The following is an 18,195-nucleotide window of genomic DNA, read 5'->3' on the forward strand; positions in this document are numbered from 1 at the left end:
CTCAGATTCCATCAAAAATATCTTAATTTGTGTTCCGAAGATGAACGGAGGTATTACGGGTTTGGAACGACGTGAGTAGATAATGACAGAATTTTCATTTTTGGGTGAACTGTCTCTTTAAGATCATTAACAAGCTCCTCCCGTGTAGTTCTGGGCTGATCCCTCACCTTTCTCATAAACATCCTTACCCCTTGAGGCAAGATCTTGCATGGAGCTCCAGACCGAGGCCGATTGATGGTTGTTTTGTATTTCTTCCATTTCCGAATAATCGCACCAACAGTTGTCTCCTTCTCGCCAAGCTTCTTGCTGATGGTCTTGTAGCCCATTCCAGCCTTGTGCAGATCTACAATCTTGTCTCTGACATCCTTTGACAGCTCTTTGGTCTTGCCCATTGTGGTGGGAGAGGTTGGAATGGAAGATACAGGGCAGGACTAAACTGTGTTCCACATGGACACATAACCAATCTGTGGGAGCCAGAATTCTTGCTGGTTGGTAGGGGATCAAATATTTCACTCACTGAAATGTGACAATTTCTAACCTTTATATAATGTGTTTTTTCTGGATTTTTTGGTTGATATTCTGTCTCTATCCGTTAAAATAAACCAACCATAAAAATTACAGACCCTTCATTTCTTTGTAAGTGGGCAAACTTACAAAATCAGCAGGGGATCAAATAAATATAATTCCCCACTGTAGATAGTATCACCTGAACAAGAATATTAGACACTCCAGAGTAAAGCAAAACCTTACAACGGTTATGAAACGGCCTCTCATGCAAACAACTCTCAATTAGAGACCTCAACCACATTACCAAGTACAACTCTGAAAAGTTCACGATAGTGACACTCAGGAAGCCGGCCCGGCTTTCAATCACTGCACTCGAGTGCCTATTTTCCTGCTTCCATATAGATCGGTAAACAAATCATTCTAAAATTATGCCGGGATGGCTCATTTTCTTATTGACTCCTGTGTGCAGCTATTTTAATCATTACCTAATTGTCTAGCTGCTCTATCGACAGCGTGGCGGCCCTGCCGTAGTGATTTGTGCTGACACTGCCAGGGGCCCATTGGATCTGGGTTAACCTTTTGATGTCCATCGACGCTCTGTGCACTGATGATGATTGATCGAGGTGGCCCTTGCCGTTAGATAATACCTAATCAGCGTTCGGAGTAATTTGTGTAAATGAGACCTCATTATTGATGATGGCAACTTCAGAAGCCTCCATGCACACTAATGCCAGGCCACCAATGGATCTGTGAGAAAACTTTGTTCCAGAACGTCAAAAGAGTGTAGAGGCGAAACGTTCAAGTCGTCCATGTTCAGACTGCAATGAACCAGGCTGATTTCTCTCTCCTTGAACGTAACAAAAGGTACAAATTCTCTCAAATCATATGATGCATTAAAAATCACGCATAGAGAAATCTAACTACCCTTCTAGAGCTCTTTATGGGCACATGCTTTTTTACAACAACCACACAAAGAAAGACTCGACTCTACATTATTCATTTCATAAAATCACTTAATCACCACACGCATTTTGCTGGCCATCATCTCCATATTTCTCTTAATATGCCTTAAAATTCACTCCATTATGTGACTCCCTTATCGTTTTGAAGTTATCGGCTGGTGAACTGTGGAATAAATGACTTTCTCTTTCCTAAGACTACTTTTTAAAGAAATTTTGTCAGCAGCCAGATTGAAATGAGTGTGGTGAAGTATTAAAATGATAATAGGTGGTGCAAGTTCTTTTGCGGTACAGTCATTCGCTAAAACCTGGATTATAAAAAGCTACTATTTAATATATCCTTTCTCGAAAGCAATTCAATCTCCAGGTAACAATGACGAGAGAGAGCCTTTAAAATAAAGGGTGGGCGAAAGAGATAATGAATTATTCTTATTATTTCTTAAAGGGAAAGTTCAACCAAATATGTAAACTTCTGTCATCATTTACTGTGTGCACCCTCAGTCCTCACCCCCATGTTGTTCCAAAACTGTACGACTTTTTTTCTATGCGTAATACACAAGATATTATGAAGAATGCTGGTAACCAAAAAGTTTCAGTGACCCTTGACTTTCATTGTATGGAAAAAAAAACACTGAGCAAATGAAGACTGAATTTTCATTTTTGGGTGAACTACCCTTTTAAGAGCAATACATGCATTTATTGAAGGCAAGAATGCACTGATGACAATAACAGAGGAGAACAAACTTGCCTCAGTGAGATGACAAAGGTGGATGTCTGCCATATATGATATGATCTCTGTGTGCTGGGCAGCATCTGAGGTTCGACTGTAATCTCATAAAGGATGTTCACATGTGTTCGTATGCTGGAGGGCTCTTGTATCTGCTCCAGTCTGGCTCCTGAAGATGGAGCTCTGCTCCAACAATGTGGGTGTAGGGCTCGGCCACCACCCCGATGCTCTCAGGACCTGATGATGATTGATCATGTTGTTTTCTTCATTACTTTAAACCCAATCAGTGCTTGCTGTAATTTGAGTAATGATAGCTCATTATTGCCAATTGCACATTTAAGGGCTTAATTTACCCTTCTCTGGTGCACCTTTGGGACATCTGCATATGGCGGACACCTTCGGGATAAGGGATCGATAATTCTCCATCTTCCTCTTTTTAACTAGAATGCCTCCCGTTTAAAAATCCTTTTTGATATCTGCAGCTGGGACTGTGTAAAGACAAAAAGAAAAAGAAAATAACTGCATATTTTCATTTTGAGTTCTGTACAAATTTTAAGAAGTTACGTATAGTTTGCGGAAAGGCTGAAATGTCCATTTGAGGGTTTGTAGTTCAGGAAAAAACACCAACTCTCAATCACAATAAATATACATTAGTCTGCCTTTAAAACGTTTGGGGAAAGATTTATTTAAATTTTTTAAGAGAAATGAATACTTTTATTTAGCAAGGATGAATGTTGATCAAAATAGATAGTTAAAACATTTATAATGTAACAATATTTTTCAGTGAAATAATGTATGTCAAATAAATGCTGTCCTTCAGAAATTTCTATTTATCAAAAAATCCTGAAAATATGTTCAGTTTCCGCAAAAAATATTAAGCAGCACAACTGTTTTCAACATTGATAATAATGAGAAATATTAACATTTATTTAGTTGAACACATAAATAATAAATACATAACATTTTATAGCATTTTGTATATCTGAAATGGTCAAAGGCAATTTCAGTTCAGATATTTTAATGAGCAATGTGTTATACACAACCTGTTAAACAATTACACTGATCAAACATGCAGATGTTCTGTGTTGTTAATTAATGATGAAAAGTAATTGGATTATGGAGTCCATAACACTGTTTATTATCAGCCTTTTTGCAAACTCCATAATGTATGTCAAATATCACAGCACATGACCTCCACCTTACATTCAATGGCAGACAAACTTTGGGGACAGCACATACTGTAAATCCACAAACATTAACATTAACATCAGTTTCCTAATTGTTCACACATTCATGTATTTCAAGGACTATTGAAAAAGTATTTTAGCATTTCTGCTCCATCAATTCAAAGACTAACACAGTAAACTCATTTAGCAAAAGCTTGGATCGCCTCTCCTGCAAGCTGAGGCTCAGATGCAGTAGAAAAGAGTGTCAGTGAGGTGGGAAAAGAGAGGTCATGCGTTACACACCAGGATCAGAATCAACAGGAGATTTGGTAACAGAGGAACCCTTCATCCTCCAGGAATCTTTGTGAGATTGGGGTGATTCATCATGCTAGAGCATTATTGCTGCCCTGATTTGGCTTTGAGATCCTAGTGTTTTGGCACACAAGCACACTTTCAGGCGTAATAATCACAAAGAATAGGGGGAAAAAGGTGAAAACTCAATAGGGAAGCATAATTATCTCCCTATCTATTTACATATAACTGCTGTTTAAGCTATGTAAATAATTTCATATTGAATATGCCTGTGGTGGAATAATAGTCTGTGGCAAAACAAAGAATCCTGAAAAAAATTATCATAGTTCTTTAAAGAAATAGTTCACGCAAACATGAAAAATCATTTACTCCTGTCATTTCAAACCAATATACGAAACAAAACATGAACATGAATTAATGCGCTGATCACTTTATTCACTATAATGAAAGTGAATAAGGACTGGGGCTGTTACAGTATGCTACAAAATTACAAATAAATAAATACAATTATAAAAGTGGTCCATACAACTTGTGTGCTACTTGATTTACGATCGGATTGATTTGGTTTTTCCATCCAGAAATGAAAATTTATATTTCACTTCAGAAGACATTGATTCATCAACTGGGATCGTATGGAGTACCTTCGGGTTTGTTTTGCATGGTTTGTGAAGAGTCAACTTTAAGGTACCTATCCACTTGCATTATATGGACTCACGGATGGGTTCTTTTTAATAAACAAATAAATAAAACAAATTCTCTGTTTGTGTTCCACAGAAGAAAGAACAACTGGTCATACAACTGGGATAGCATGAGGATAATTAAATGATGAGAAAAAAATTTGGTCTGTGTCTTACAAAATGCTATCACATGGCTTCAGAAGACTTGGAATATAGAGCAAAAGTTGTATGGCCCATTTTAATGATTGAAGCTGGGTTTGGAATCGCACAAAGGTTAGTAAATAACATCAGACTTTTCATTTTTGGGCAAACTCCTTTAATGGTTAGTACTGTTGATGCTGCACCACGATATAAACACCGCTCACCAAATTCTTTATGTCAAAAAAGAAGGGGCTTCAAAGTGCTTAAAACGGGTACAGGTGTCTTAAACAAACAATGGTCTCTTTGAAAGTACTCAAAACAACTGTGATCCTGTGGGGCGCTGATGTCCTAAATTGCAGCAGAAGAATGGAGCTTTCTATCCGTGCTCGGGTACCTATGATATCGTTCTCTGCACACAGTCATTGCTGCCCTTTTCATCTTCCTGCCTTCAGAGAATTCCTCTAGAAAATGTTGCCTCCTTTCTTCTGCTGAAAATTTCAGTTCATCAAAAGAGAGGTGAATCTAAGTCCTTATATTGTGGCCACGGCCATGTACAGTATCATTAAAGGGTAAAATGCAGAGGGCCTACACATAGGGCATGTCCAAGGACATGCACAAACACACTCAAATACACACTCACACATACACAGAGGGGCATTTGATGTTATCCATTGTCAATGTTGAAGCCAGATCCTTGTTATCAGTGTGCTGTTCTGGGCTCCATTTCTTGGCTTTTTGAGAGCAGGTCAGGGGCTTTCATGTGAGAGGCACACTCACAGCATCTCTGCAGACGCCAGCCGAGAAGGACCACAGCTTCAGTGCTGCTTATCTTCTCCAAACGCCCATGTTCACAGATAATATAAATATATAACCACGTGGCGACCATAGCAGGTGCACAAGAACAACAATGGATTTTGTTGACAAGACGTTTTGACACATTCTGAAGATTAAAATTGGCAGATTAAATGTGTCAGTTTAACAAAATGGATTGAACTATGCAGACAGCTATATAAATATTTTCTATTGAATAAAATTATGTCAGATAGTATCACATTCTTCACATTGTATAAGCCACACTGCATTTATTTGAGATTATAAAATTATATAATACGATTATAAAATAAAAATGTGCAATTACAAAACAAAATAACTGTTTTCTCTTTTAAAATATATTTTATTTCTGTAACGGTAAAGCTTAATTTTCAATTCCAATATGCTGATTAGATTTCTTATTATTATCAATGTTAAAAACATTGTTGTCATTCCACTTAATATCTTAAAATCTTAATATCTTGCTTAAAAGCTGAAACAAGAAATTATTAAACTGAAAAATGTACTTCAAGCTTTTTTCTCTTTAATACTTTGGTAACACGTTATAATAACTTTCATTTCTCAATCATTAACAAACATATAATGCTTAACAGATCATTAGTTAATATATATTCACATAGCTAGAATTATGAGGTAATGTTCTTGTTAATGTTTACTAATGAACTTACTAAACATTTTAGTAAGTTGATTAACTTACTAAAATGAATAATTGACATATGATTATTTAATGTAAATTGAAATGCTTACAAATGTCAGTAAACTTTTAGTTCATACAATCTCAAATTTGTTGGTCTTTGTTTGTTGTGTAGACCTCTATTTACACATCTTAACGAATAATCTATTAATTATTTGTTCATGTTTTTGCAGTACCCAATCTAAAGTGGAAACTATTCATAATTTGCAAATGTTTATATATGCTTACTAATCATTAATACCTTTATGAGCAGTCATCTCGATAGCAAAAAGTGTCCCGAAAGACCTGAATTTACCCTATTCACACATCTTTACTAATCATTTATTAATCATTTGTTCATGTTTTTGCAGTAGCCAATCTAAAGTTTAAACTATTCATCATTTGTAAAGGTTTATAAATGATCACTAATCATTTAGTATCTTTATGGGCATTGGACTAATGTAACACGCTTTGTGTAAAGGGTGGCTGGTTAAAGGGTTAGTTCACCCCAAAATTAAAATTCTGTCATTAATTACTCACCCTCAACTCGTTCCAAACCCGTAAGACCTTCGTTCATCTTCAGAACACAAATTAAGATATTTTTGATTAATTTGGTGAGCTCTCTGACCCTCCCATAGACAGCAACGCAACTGTAATATTCCCAGGTCCAGAAACATAGTAATAAGGACATTGGTAAAACAGTCCATGTGACATCAGTGGCTTAACTTCAATTTTGCGAAGCTTCAAGAATACTTTTTGTGCGCAAAGAAAAAAAAAATGACTTTATTCAACAATTCTTCTCCCCCGAGTTACCATCTTCCGTCGGTATTTTAAAGATTCCATTTTAAAGAGTATCACATAGCATACACATGCATTCCCCTAAGTGTAAACAATGCTGATTACACAGATTACGTTAATGCGCACGTTTTCCCCCGAACGTAAACAACGCTGATTACGTCGAATACGTTCTTGGATATTCTCTAAAATGGCAGAAGACGTAACTCAGTGGAGAAGAATTGTTGAATAAATTATGTTATTTTTGTTTTCTTTGCGCACAAAAAAGTATTCTCATAGCTTTGCAAAATTGAAGTTGAGCCATTGATGTCACATGGACTGTTTTACCGATGTCCTTACTACGTTTCTGAACCAGTGTAATCGCAGCCTCTGCGATTGAAAAATCGCGTCTTTTCATATTGCGATATTATCGCAAATGCAATTAATCGTTCAGCCCTAATAGCTATTCCTTCAATCATAAATAAACGGAAAAACTAATTTTTTTTTTTTTAAAGAAAATACTTGTTCAATTATCAAAACAATGTAATATAAACAGATTGAACCGTGTTCCCTTATAGTAATCAAATTGACCCCTGTATAATGTTGACACTTTAACCAACTCTTAAACCTTCCCATACCACCAAAATCTGTCCCTAACCTTACCCGTACCACACCTCTGTAGCAGCAAAAGTGAATGAACACAAGCTTTTAATCATTTTATAACATCTGTTAAAATAATTTGTAGATTTTCAATAAGTGCTTGATCATATGGAATTGAAAGTTTATTGACATTTCTAAAAATTTTAACTTACATGAAATAATGATTTGTTTGAACAATATCTAATGTTTAATAAGTATATTAGCAAACATTAACAAGCACATTATCTTGCGTTTCTAACTCTTTGAATATATATAACTAATGATCCATTAAGCATTACACTATGTTTGTTAATGATTTATTAATGAAAGTTATTATAAAGTGTTACCAATACTTTTCCTTAAAGGGGTGGTTGATTGCGATTTCACTTTTTTAACGTTAGTTAGTGTGTAATGTTGCTGTTTGAGCATAAAAAATATACACTAAGAATATCGGCTGATATATCGATATTTTTACTCCCTAATATCGGTATCGGTCCCAAAAAAAAACATATCGGTCGGGCTCTAGTTTAGATGTGCACTAGACGCGGTTTAGCCAATCACAACACACTGGGCTAGCTAACCAATCAGAGCCCATCGCCTATTTCTGAGGGCGGGGCTTCATAAAAACAGGAAAAGATCAGCCCTTTTCTCAGAGAAGGGATAGAGCTGTGTGAAATAAAGGTAAATGATGTGAAATTTTTTTTTTTTTTTTTTTAACTAAGCATTAACACATGTTAGACTGCACCCCATAAACACAATCAAGCCTAGAAAAAAACCAGTGAACTATCCTTTTAATGTTTGCTTAATACTGAAATGCTTAATACTGAATTATTTAATACTAAACTTTTTATGCTTTAGAAAACTTGGAATATATGGGTAGCCATGCCATATGGGCTACATTTTTGCAGAAATTATAGATATTTTATTTTTATAATCCTTTTGTGGTCTATAAAAGCAAGTCAGCCATATGGGTTTGGTGAGCAAATCTTGACAGAATTTTCATTTTGGGAACTATACCCTTAATCTAACATTTCAAATCTAACAAAACTTAATCCAAACATAATATGAACTGTGATACTGGGGTAAAAGTTATCGAAAAGCATAAAAGATCAGTGCATGACCAACATGAGCTCACACATGCTTTAGTCAGTCATTTTGAGCATTATGCTCTTATTTAAACCGCCCTGCTCAATTTTCCCATTTCACAGGCCTCAGAAATCAACCAATTACAGGCTATGTAAGCAGTCATGTTACCATCCCCACCACCCCCCCGTACTGATGTGGCTATTTCCTGTTTCAGATTAGCCTTGCAAAGCTAGAAGAGCCATGGCTGGGGAGGGCCTGCAGTGACACAGCACTATAAAAGAACAGGGCTGGAATAAAGGGGAACTGAAATAACTCAGACATAAAAGTCTGCAATAAAATATATTTTTTATTTCCCTTTTTACACACAAGAAAACTTAAGCAAGGCTAATCTACGGTAAGAAGTTACAAGCCTGAAAATCTTTCCCCTGTGTTTGTACCATAAAATAATTGGTGTTTAGGCCTATTTCACACTAGGAATTTGAACCATATGTGCCTTCAACGAGTCCCCTGAGAAAGGTAAGAGAGGGAGAAAAGGGGGAGGAAAAGAAAGAGAGGGAGGAAGCAAGAAAAAAAGAGAAAGTTTATGGGTTGGATTTTCTATTTGACTGTAATCACTTCTCTGGTGGCCCATTGGAGTCCCCAGGCCAAAGAAAACAGTTATGATTGGAAAGTGATACAGCATGCTCACATGCTGATAGGATGGCTAGAATGTTCTTTTCCTAAGCTGTACTCTTCTTTTACATCTCCTTTAAGGTTGTGCTCCAACTTCTCTGCCATGAGGGAGTAGATGCAGAGAGGAAATGGAAAAGAAAGAGGGGGATTGAGTAAAAAAGTCTGGTCTCTTAAACCGTTGAGCTGCCCCGGGCTGTTTTCTCTTGTTAATGACCACCTATCACCCCCTCACTCTTTTCACAAAGATTTACAAGATAAGTGAAGGGCAAATTACCATGAAATGATTTGGGTTCCTCCAGAATGTCAGGTGGTATTAGTGTGAGGAACATGCATCTATAATCTTTCAACTATTTTCTGATTGTGCAAAAACACAAGAGTCGACTCCGGGGGAACTGATATAGGTAAGGAAGCGACCACGTTTTCCAGCCAAATACTAGGCCGAGTATCACAAGCAAATCTCCTACATGTGTGAGTCAGGGCAGAGAGAGCGAGACAGAGCAGTCCAAACACAATATGCATTTTTGCTTTTAAAAATCTATTCTGACTTGAAATGTGAAACCAGATTTTCAGAAATTCACCTCTTTCTTCCAGCCACATGAGGGACAGACTCTTTCGTTCAACCCTAAAATGATTCCATGTGCTTCTCCAACACAGCCATCTGCCAACCATACCAGTTCTAGCTGTGCAACTTCCAGGACCCCACTGAATATTTACTTTTTTTTAACCTTGGTTATTTCAGTGTTACAGGTTGATGTTAGCTACTTTACATTTACACTACTGCTCATAACACTTTTTTTTAAAGAAATTAATACCTTTAATTAGCAAAGTTAAATTAAATTGATCAAAAGTGACAGTAAAAACTTTTATATTGTTACAAAAAATTATGTTCTTTGGAAGTTCTATTCATCAAAGCATCCTACAAAATAGCTTGTATCCTAGTTTCCACAAAAAATAAATAAATAAATAAATAAAAAAATAAGCACAAGAGTTTTAAAATGTGATAAGATTTTTTTTTTTTAAAAGAACCAATCCATTAAGGATCATGTGACACTGAAGTTGACTGCTGAAAATTCAGCTTTGCCATCACAGGAATACATTTATTTTATGTCTGTGATGAAAATGTATTAAGATAGAAAACAGTTGTTTCAATTTGTAATAATATTTCACAATATTGCTGTTTTACCTATATTTTTGAGCCTTGAGGAGCATAAGAGGCTTCTTTTATAAACACCAAACTTTTGAACAATAATGTATGCATTTGGCAGATGCTTTTATTCCAAGCGATTCAGCGTTCAAAGTACATATTTTATCAGTTGCATTAGAGTTGTGCACAACTCAAATAAATTGAAAATTCCAATTCATTTTTTTTTATATTTTTGAGGTTGCAAACAGGATACATAATTGTAATTTGAATTTGAATACAAGGAAGCAGAATTAAGAGTTAAATTAAAATAAATTCATCAAAAGAAATCCAAAAATAAGTTTTATAGTGTTCTAGAAAACTAAACCCTCTCATGCAGGCCCTGGGAATCGAACCCATGACTCCATGGTGTTGCAAGTGGCATGCTCTATTGATTGAACATGAGGAACACTCAACATCACATGCTTTCACAACCTGAGCAAATATTTCTTCACTGCTGATTATATTTCATTTTCTCTAAATTAGTTCTCCTCACAGACCACAAACAGCAAATTGCGCTTAAAAGATCTCAAACACATGAATTATTTACTCTCGCAGTAGTTCGGTTCAGTGCGGTTCCAGACTACGAAAGCAGGTCACACAAGGTAATTGGAGTTAACAGATGCTTCAATTCCCACAGATTCCCTCACGCTGAAATCATTAATACACAATTGCAACCACAAGGACAGCATTCTCTAAGTATAGATTCATTACGGTGAGAACGAGGGATGAAATTATATTCACACGCTCCTCCCCTCCCCAAACCCTCCAAAAGAGGTCTACGCTATAAATACATGGATGCACAAGCAAATGCAGTGTAACAAAGTGTAATGGCCATAATCAAACGGGGCTTCTGAATGTCACATCGCCTGCAGTACAGTACCTCACAAAGTCCTGTTCTGTTGGATCCTAGTTCTTCTAGGTGTATGAAAGCACGCTTGACAGACTTGAACTGACAGAACCTACCTAACAGCTTGTATAAAGGCCAACCGTGTGTTGGCAGTCTGCCGCTAAGTGAGTACCGTCTAACGTGCTCGATGCTTCATATCTCTCGCTGCCTGCTCTGTGAGTAAACATACAGTAATGGTGATATTAGCCTGCGTGCCTGCTGATGTACAGTAGTTCAGGCACAGATGGATAGCAACAATTACAGGCCCACATGCTACGTTTAAGCTCAACTTAAAGCGCTAAGATGGGAGAGCGGCGAGAAAAAGGACCGGTATGGGCTTTTTCATACATGTAAGGCATAAATTATGTCCAATGGTGCGAGCGCAATGCCACTGTTGAACAGCCAGTCAATGGAGAGGGCAGGGAGAGGCAATGGAGCGCGGTAATGTGTAATCTTACTACTCAATGGGCTGTGCCCAGCAACGGGGCTCCGAATGCTGGAAGTGTCAGAGAGATAAATAGCAGAGTGTCCCCCTCGAAAAACATGATTAATACCCCAGCTAGTGACGCTGCAGAAGATGAAGTGGGAGCAGCTGGCTCAAGCAGCGCAGGCACGCAGGGAGAGGTGGGGGAGAGAGACGGGAGCGAGCGCAGCGGAGCAGAGAGGGCAAAGAGGAGGACACACCGGCAGCCAAGGGGAGGGAGGCGAGGCAAGGGCACGCCAGGCCGCGGAGTGAGCAGAGACCCCCTCGTAGCCCCGGCAGAGACACCAGAACCGTCCTATCCTCCGCCAATCTCCATTCATTATACACCTAGAGCTGCAGATATAAAGGAATATTTCGGCCACGAACACCAATTCTGTCATCATTTACTCACCCTCAGTCGTTCCAAACTTGTATGACTGACTTTCTTCTGTGGAGAACTGAGGAAGATGTTTTGAAGAATGTTTCAGTTGTTGCTGTCCACACAATGAAAGTCAATGCGGAGCAAAACAACCTCAATGACATTCATTGTATGTGGTCAAACAGGTTTGGAATGACATACGGGGGAAAATATGGGTGAACTATCCCTTTAATTCAAGAGCATTTATAAACTCTTTTAAACTTCTATGCCACTGCAGCCGTAGAGGTCATTCACACAAAAATGAGAGAATGAAGGCAGTGGAATGAAAAGATATTCAAGGTCTAGCAGACAAATGTTTTAAGTTGAACTTTTAACTTTTTCGTTTTGAATGATGTGTCATGCCAGATGCTGCTAAAGACGCAAGATGCGAATGCAACAGTAAAACACGTCCATCTAACACGTTTTCAAAGAAAATGAAAAAGCAGCAAAGTGAATGTAAAAAAGCAAGGTCTTGAGACACATTTTTGAAAAGTTTAACTTTTTTTAACTTGAAAGCCACATGTTTAGAATGGTGTTTCATGCACAGATACTTCAAAAAACCTGAGCACAACAGTAAAACCCATCCGCCTAGCATGTTTACATAGAAACGCAGTGCAGTGGGGGAAAAACAATGCAATGGGTATATAGCCTATATAAAGGGTGTTTTTTTTTTTTTTATTAATTTGAGTGCCACATTTTTATAAAGGTCTGTCATGCATGAGACACTGAAAAAGACGTGAATGCAACAGTAAAACATGTCTGTCTAGTGCATTTTTCGAAAAACGATTAAAAACTGTGTAGTGAAATACAAGAACATATGCAACAAACATAGTTTTTTTTAAAGTAGAATATCTTTTAACTTAAATGCCATGTTTATTAAAAAAGGAGTGTCATGCGTGAGATACCTCAAACAAGGGAAGCAAGGGGAAAAAAACGTTTAGAGCATGATTATATCAGAAAACAATGAAAAAGCAGCACAGTGGAATGCAAAAAAAGCAAGATCTAGAAAGGCTTTGCTTTTTAAAAAGTAACAACTTTTAACGAGTGACACATTTTTAGAAAGGCACGCAAGATACAAAAAAAAAAACAAGCGCAAGAGTAAAAAGTTCGTCTAGTGCATGTTTACATCAAAAAATATGGGAAAAGCAACAAAGTGCAATTCAAAAACACGCTCTGTGTGAACAGCTAATATTGCAGGAGAATAAATTACGGAGCACAAGAAGATGCTTTTACATGCAGACCATTATGTTACCTCAACATTTGAGTGACATAAAAACACACAGAGTGGTTTAATGTGCCATACCCCTGAGCCTGATGTGGACTCTCTCTCGATAAACAAGTTGAGTTCCCAGGTCTGTCCTGTTGTAAGTAAACATGTCGAGGGGCGGGCCACTTTTTCATGGTTCAGGGACCCCCACCCTCCCCGCAGACAATTAACTTTTGCGGTGTAATGAGATGATTGATAAGCTGGAAGTTTGCGCTTTAAGAAGATATTAATCATTCCCTCTGGTAATTTTAATCATGCGTTCCATCAACCCCAGATGCTGAGGATCACCTTCCTGGCAAACAAAGGGTACGCAGCGCTCGTGCAGTCATTTTGTTCTAGTTTAACTTTATTTTGTGCTGGTTTGTTCCTCCCATCTGTTCGCGCCAGCCTCAGCAGCCCACGTTGCACGTCGATAAGCCGAGGAAGCAGCATGTGGGAGTGCGCTTGCGAGTGTGTGTGTAAACTTTAGAAAAAAACAGGCATCTTTGAAATGGTAAACCGAATCCTCTAGGTTCGTGACTATCTGTTGTGCCGACACCAGCCCACCGTATAAGCACAAACATGCATACACACAAACAGTGATGTTACCACATGGTGTGGGCAATATGTCTCAGAAAAGCACAATTTGGCATTTGAACTGCTCTTTAGAATAGGGAGCACGTAGTTCCACTGCAGGGTAGAGTTGGACGGGGGAAGCCTGCATCCTTGACATCCCTTTTAAAGCCTGAGAGAGAAATACAGTCTCTGATTTGTTCATGATCACTGCCTTCATTAAGTGTCAATGTTAGATCAACTGACCTTAGGGAACACCGCATTTGGGAGTGAATTCCAAAACCAGAGTAGCTGCGAACTGCTTTAATAGCATAATATGGACAGAAATAGCCATAAGGATATTTACTTTAGCCTTGAATCGTACAGTTCCACATTTCAACTGCGTACACATTACATTTACGCAAAAACCTCCATTCAGTTCAAGTTAAAATATCTTAGTTAAAGCACTCAAAATGATGCAAATAATTCAGTAATATAAGTAATGTCAGTAATTCAGTAATGTCTAAGGGGGAAAAAATAACACTGAGTAAATTGCTGTAATGTAGCGCCGTCATGTTAAGGAGCCGTCAATCTAGATTCTAGGAGACTAGTTTAATTGAACAGCCAGACACAGAGAGCCATCACTCGAAATCAAATTTACATGAACAACATCAGCTGCAGAGAAATCATACCGAAGACTACTTCAAATGTCCTACAGCTAATTATTCTTACAAAAAAAACTTGATTTTAGGCCCTAATCACATACACCCCCCTAAGTGCTTTGTACACTTACCCCCTAAAGTTGTGTTTTGACAAGTGTCAAGCAGACTTGCTTAATCAGGTGCAAAATTAATAGCAACAAAATGACAGACATTTCCTCATCATGTTTAAAGTTTTTTTTCCAAAGTTACTGAAAAGGTATCTGGGAACAAGAACAGATCCAAATTACTAGTCTGCACGCAGGGGCCTTCATTTGATAGGGCCATCCCTGGAGGGGATGATAGGAGACATACCTAAAAGCAGTGGGACTGCACTGCCTTCTACCACCATTAATTGCAACCAGTATATAAAAAAAAAGCAATTAAATTTTACACAAGGCCTGGCTTAATCTGTTATCAGTCCTGCACTCGCACAGAGTACAGAGAGGTAATAGAGGTTTTCAGGGGCTATTCCCTGCATATTATCTAATAATGATGAATGAACAGCCCTGGAAGTGACAGCTGTTTGGATGCTTTGTTTGCAGTGAAGCATCTATTTGTAACTTTCCTCAGACAATGTCCATTTGACTTTGAGAACAAGGTGCTAAACTGCAGTAGCTTCACTTGGACAGGTTGTTAAAAGGGTCAATTATATGAACTGTCAAGAGAATCTATGATAAACAAAAGAAAAGCTGGTTGGTAAAAAAAAATAATAATAAAATGTTTCTGAAAAGTCTTCACCATGCTCACCAAGGCTGCCTTTATTAAAAATTATTTTAATATATTTCAAAATGTAATTTATTACTGTCATGGCAAAGCTAAATTATCAGCAGCCATTCCAGATATGTTCTGATATTTCAGAAAGCATATGCTGATTTGGTGCTCAACAAACATTATTTAGTCAAAATTATGTCAAAAAGAGTTAACTCAAAAAAAGGTCTAGCGGTCTTACAAAGTCAAAAAATAAAATAAAAAACTATTAAAAAAAAAAGTTTACAAATATATTTTCAAGGTAAACAGAAACAAACATAAATACCATGAAAACTATTACTAAAATTTCAAAAAAAATTATTTGTTATTTTAAGATACTTATTGACCTCACTTAAGAGGGTCTGCGGACGTCCTCCATTTGATTTTTTTTTTTTTCTGTATGCTGGTTGAACAACAAACCTTTGATTTGGTGGAAATGTTTTTCAAATATTAATAAGCAGTTTTGTTTTAGCTTATTTTACAAAAAAACAAAAAAAACAAAAAAACATAAAACAGATAAAACATTATGCCTAACTACTCAATAACAAACAAAAAGCATCATGTTATTGAACCAAAAAATCTATTTTGATCAATATGCTATAATACAGAATAAGTAACATCATACATTTTACATGTGACATAATAATGACAAGATCCTGAAAATAGCATAAACGTAACTCATGAGTCCATCTACCCAAATTCCTCATTTATGTTTGTTTGAACAGTCCAGGTGCACGCTGTGGAGCATAAGAACCGTGACTGTAAAATCCCTATAATCCCTCATGAGCAATCCTAGACAAAAGACGCTGAAATATTTCACTCCGTCGCTCATGAATCTCTGTCAAGATTCGACTTCATGGGCGATCAAAGCCTAGCGCATAAGGGATCAGGCTGTTAAGATAATCAAGGATGATGACGTGTAGGAGGTTAAGAGGAACGTATTGAAGTGCAGAGGTCACGTTATCTCATGGCCGCCTACGACTGTGCCAGGTGTTCGCATGGGGGGTGGGCAGCAGAAAGCCATTTCAAAATTATAGTTATGGCATCATCTTAAACTACCAGTGATCCCCTAAGTTATGCATTGTGCTGCTTACACATTGGAGAATGACTGCGCTTCTACAGCCCACAGTCATATTCACAGGCTTGTTTTTCTTTGGCACTGACTGCAAAGTCGAAGGAGTGCAATTTCAGCAGCGTTGACAGGGCTTTTAAAGCATGCCTCTGTTGAAGTGTGGTTTAAGAGAAAACAATAAGCCCCCTCAATGGCCCTCATTATCTGTGACTGCCTCTGCTATGGCCAACATGCTCTGACACACTACTAAAAGACAATTAATCCTAATAATCACGGCACCACAGCATCATTCCTCATTCTGGCAGGCCTCTTTCCTCCGTAGGGTTGACTGGGGAGGTGTTGAACCTTGGATCGGTGGCACACAGATGAACCCACCGCAGATGCTGGGAGAACAAGCTGGCTGGATGAAAAATTTCAAACGAATCGGTGTCATCATGAATGCCTTTGTTCTGCTGAATCATTCATGGCTGTGAACGGACTCAACGGTGAATCAGTATTCTTAGCTGTAATGACGACACGTGTTTGTAAAGTGCGATCAATCTGGTTTATTCAATGTAAAAAGGGCTATTTGTTATTTTGACTTTGAGGTGACCGAAGTCACTTAGTGCTGGTGATGTGCCCAAATGGGTAAAAGCAGGTAAAGCTACCCTGCACATATTTAAAAACTCACAGTTTCTCATTCCGTGTCATGGTGGTGTACAAAACGATCAAACACCACAGATTTTCAAAATGTAGTTAAATATTAATAAAATAGTAATTATTTTGTGTTGTGCATGCATTTACACGTACAGTATGTGTGTGTATATTAGGGGTTGCACCGACTAACCGACTTTAATGCTCTGCCATGACGCTTAAAGCTTGACGTCGACTAGTCGCTGGTCCTATAGAGGGCGCAACAGGATAAGAAATATTTGAAGGACTTCCACATTTACACTCCATTTCCAAACAGTTCAAACGAAAAATAAATGCATACTCTAAAAGCGCTCCACAAGACATGTGTGATTATATTACTGGATGCTCGAAATTGAAAGCACGTTTTAAACAGCTTATTGTACAGGTAAGTTAATCGCCATTCTAATCTAATGCGCTGCTGCACTGTAATGCATACACACAGGCTACAGACAGTAGCACGTACATCACGTGCAGATCGCGGCATCGCGCGTGCACAGAATCATTCAGCACGGAAATGTATTGTCAACACTGTTCTGTGATTTCTCAATAAAATAGCTTAGAAACTGAAAAGTTCAAGCATATATTTCTTAATAATACACACAGGCTACAGACAGTAGCACGTACATCACGTGCAGATCGCGGCATCGCGCAAGCACGGAAATGTATTGTCAACACTGTTCTGTGATTTCTAGGGTTGGGTATCGTTTGAATTTTATCGATTCCGATTCTGATTCTGCTTATCGATTCCGATTCTTATCGATTCCTAGTTTCGATTCCAATAAGACAAAAAATCCAATATAAAAAAAAATGAAGTCAAACATTTATTCTGTCTTTTTACAAAGCATTCTGTTGCAGCTGAATAACACGAGCAAAAATCAGCAGCTTACAGAACACTGCAAGAGGAATTTTGCCTATGCTTTAAAAAAAAAGCATACTGACGTAGTTTTCTGCATATTGGTCGACAAATACGAAAGAAGTCAGATTCGGCCCGGAACAACCTTTTCTACAGTGGAAATACACAGAACGGTTCGAGAACGGACACAAACCGGGAACCCGTACCGCGACCTCTGTTCTCTGTGCTCGCGCTTGTG

The 18,195-nt window shown here is 37.8% G+C and overlaps 1 long non-coding RNA gene across 1 annotated transcript in view; it reads right to left on the reverse strand.

Annotated features, from left to right (window-relative positions):
• Positions 1–2,133: 2,133 nt before the first annotated feature.
• The window catches only part of LOC107715595 (uncharacterized), a 32,494-nt gene continuing 16,432 nt past the window's right edge, over positions 2,134–18,195 (reverse strand). The window contains exons 2-3 of the long non-coding RNA XR_001637115.1: positions 2,547–2,681; positions 2,134–2,430 (exon numbers count right to left, since the gene is read on the reverse strand). This is a non-coding gene — a long non-coding RNA (uncharacterized LOC107715595). The remainder of the gene's footprint in view (positions 2,431–2,546; positions 2,682–18,195) is intronic.

This window comes from Sinocyclocheilus rhinocerous, unplaced genomic scaffold (assembly GCF_001515625.1).
Source record: "Sinocyclocheilus rhinocerous isolate Xijiao unplaced genomic scaffold, SAMN03320098_v1.1 scaffold1110, whole genome shotgun sequence".
In the NCBI taxonomy this organism is placed as follows: Eukaryota; Metazoa; Chordata; class Actinopteri; order Cypriniformes; family Cyprinidae; genus Sinocyclocheilus; species Sinocyclocheilus rhinocerous.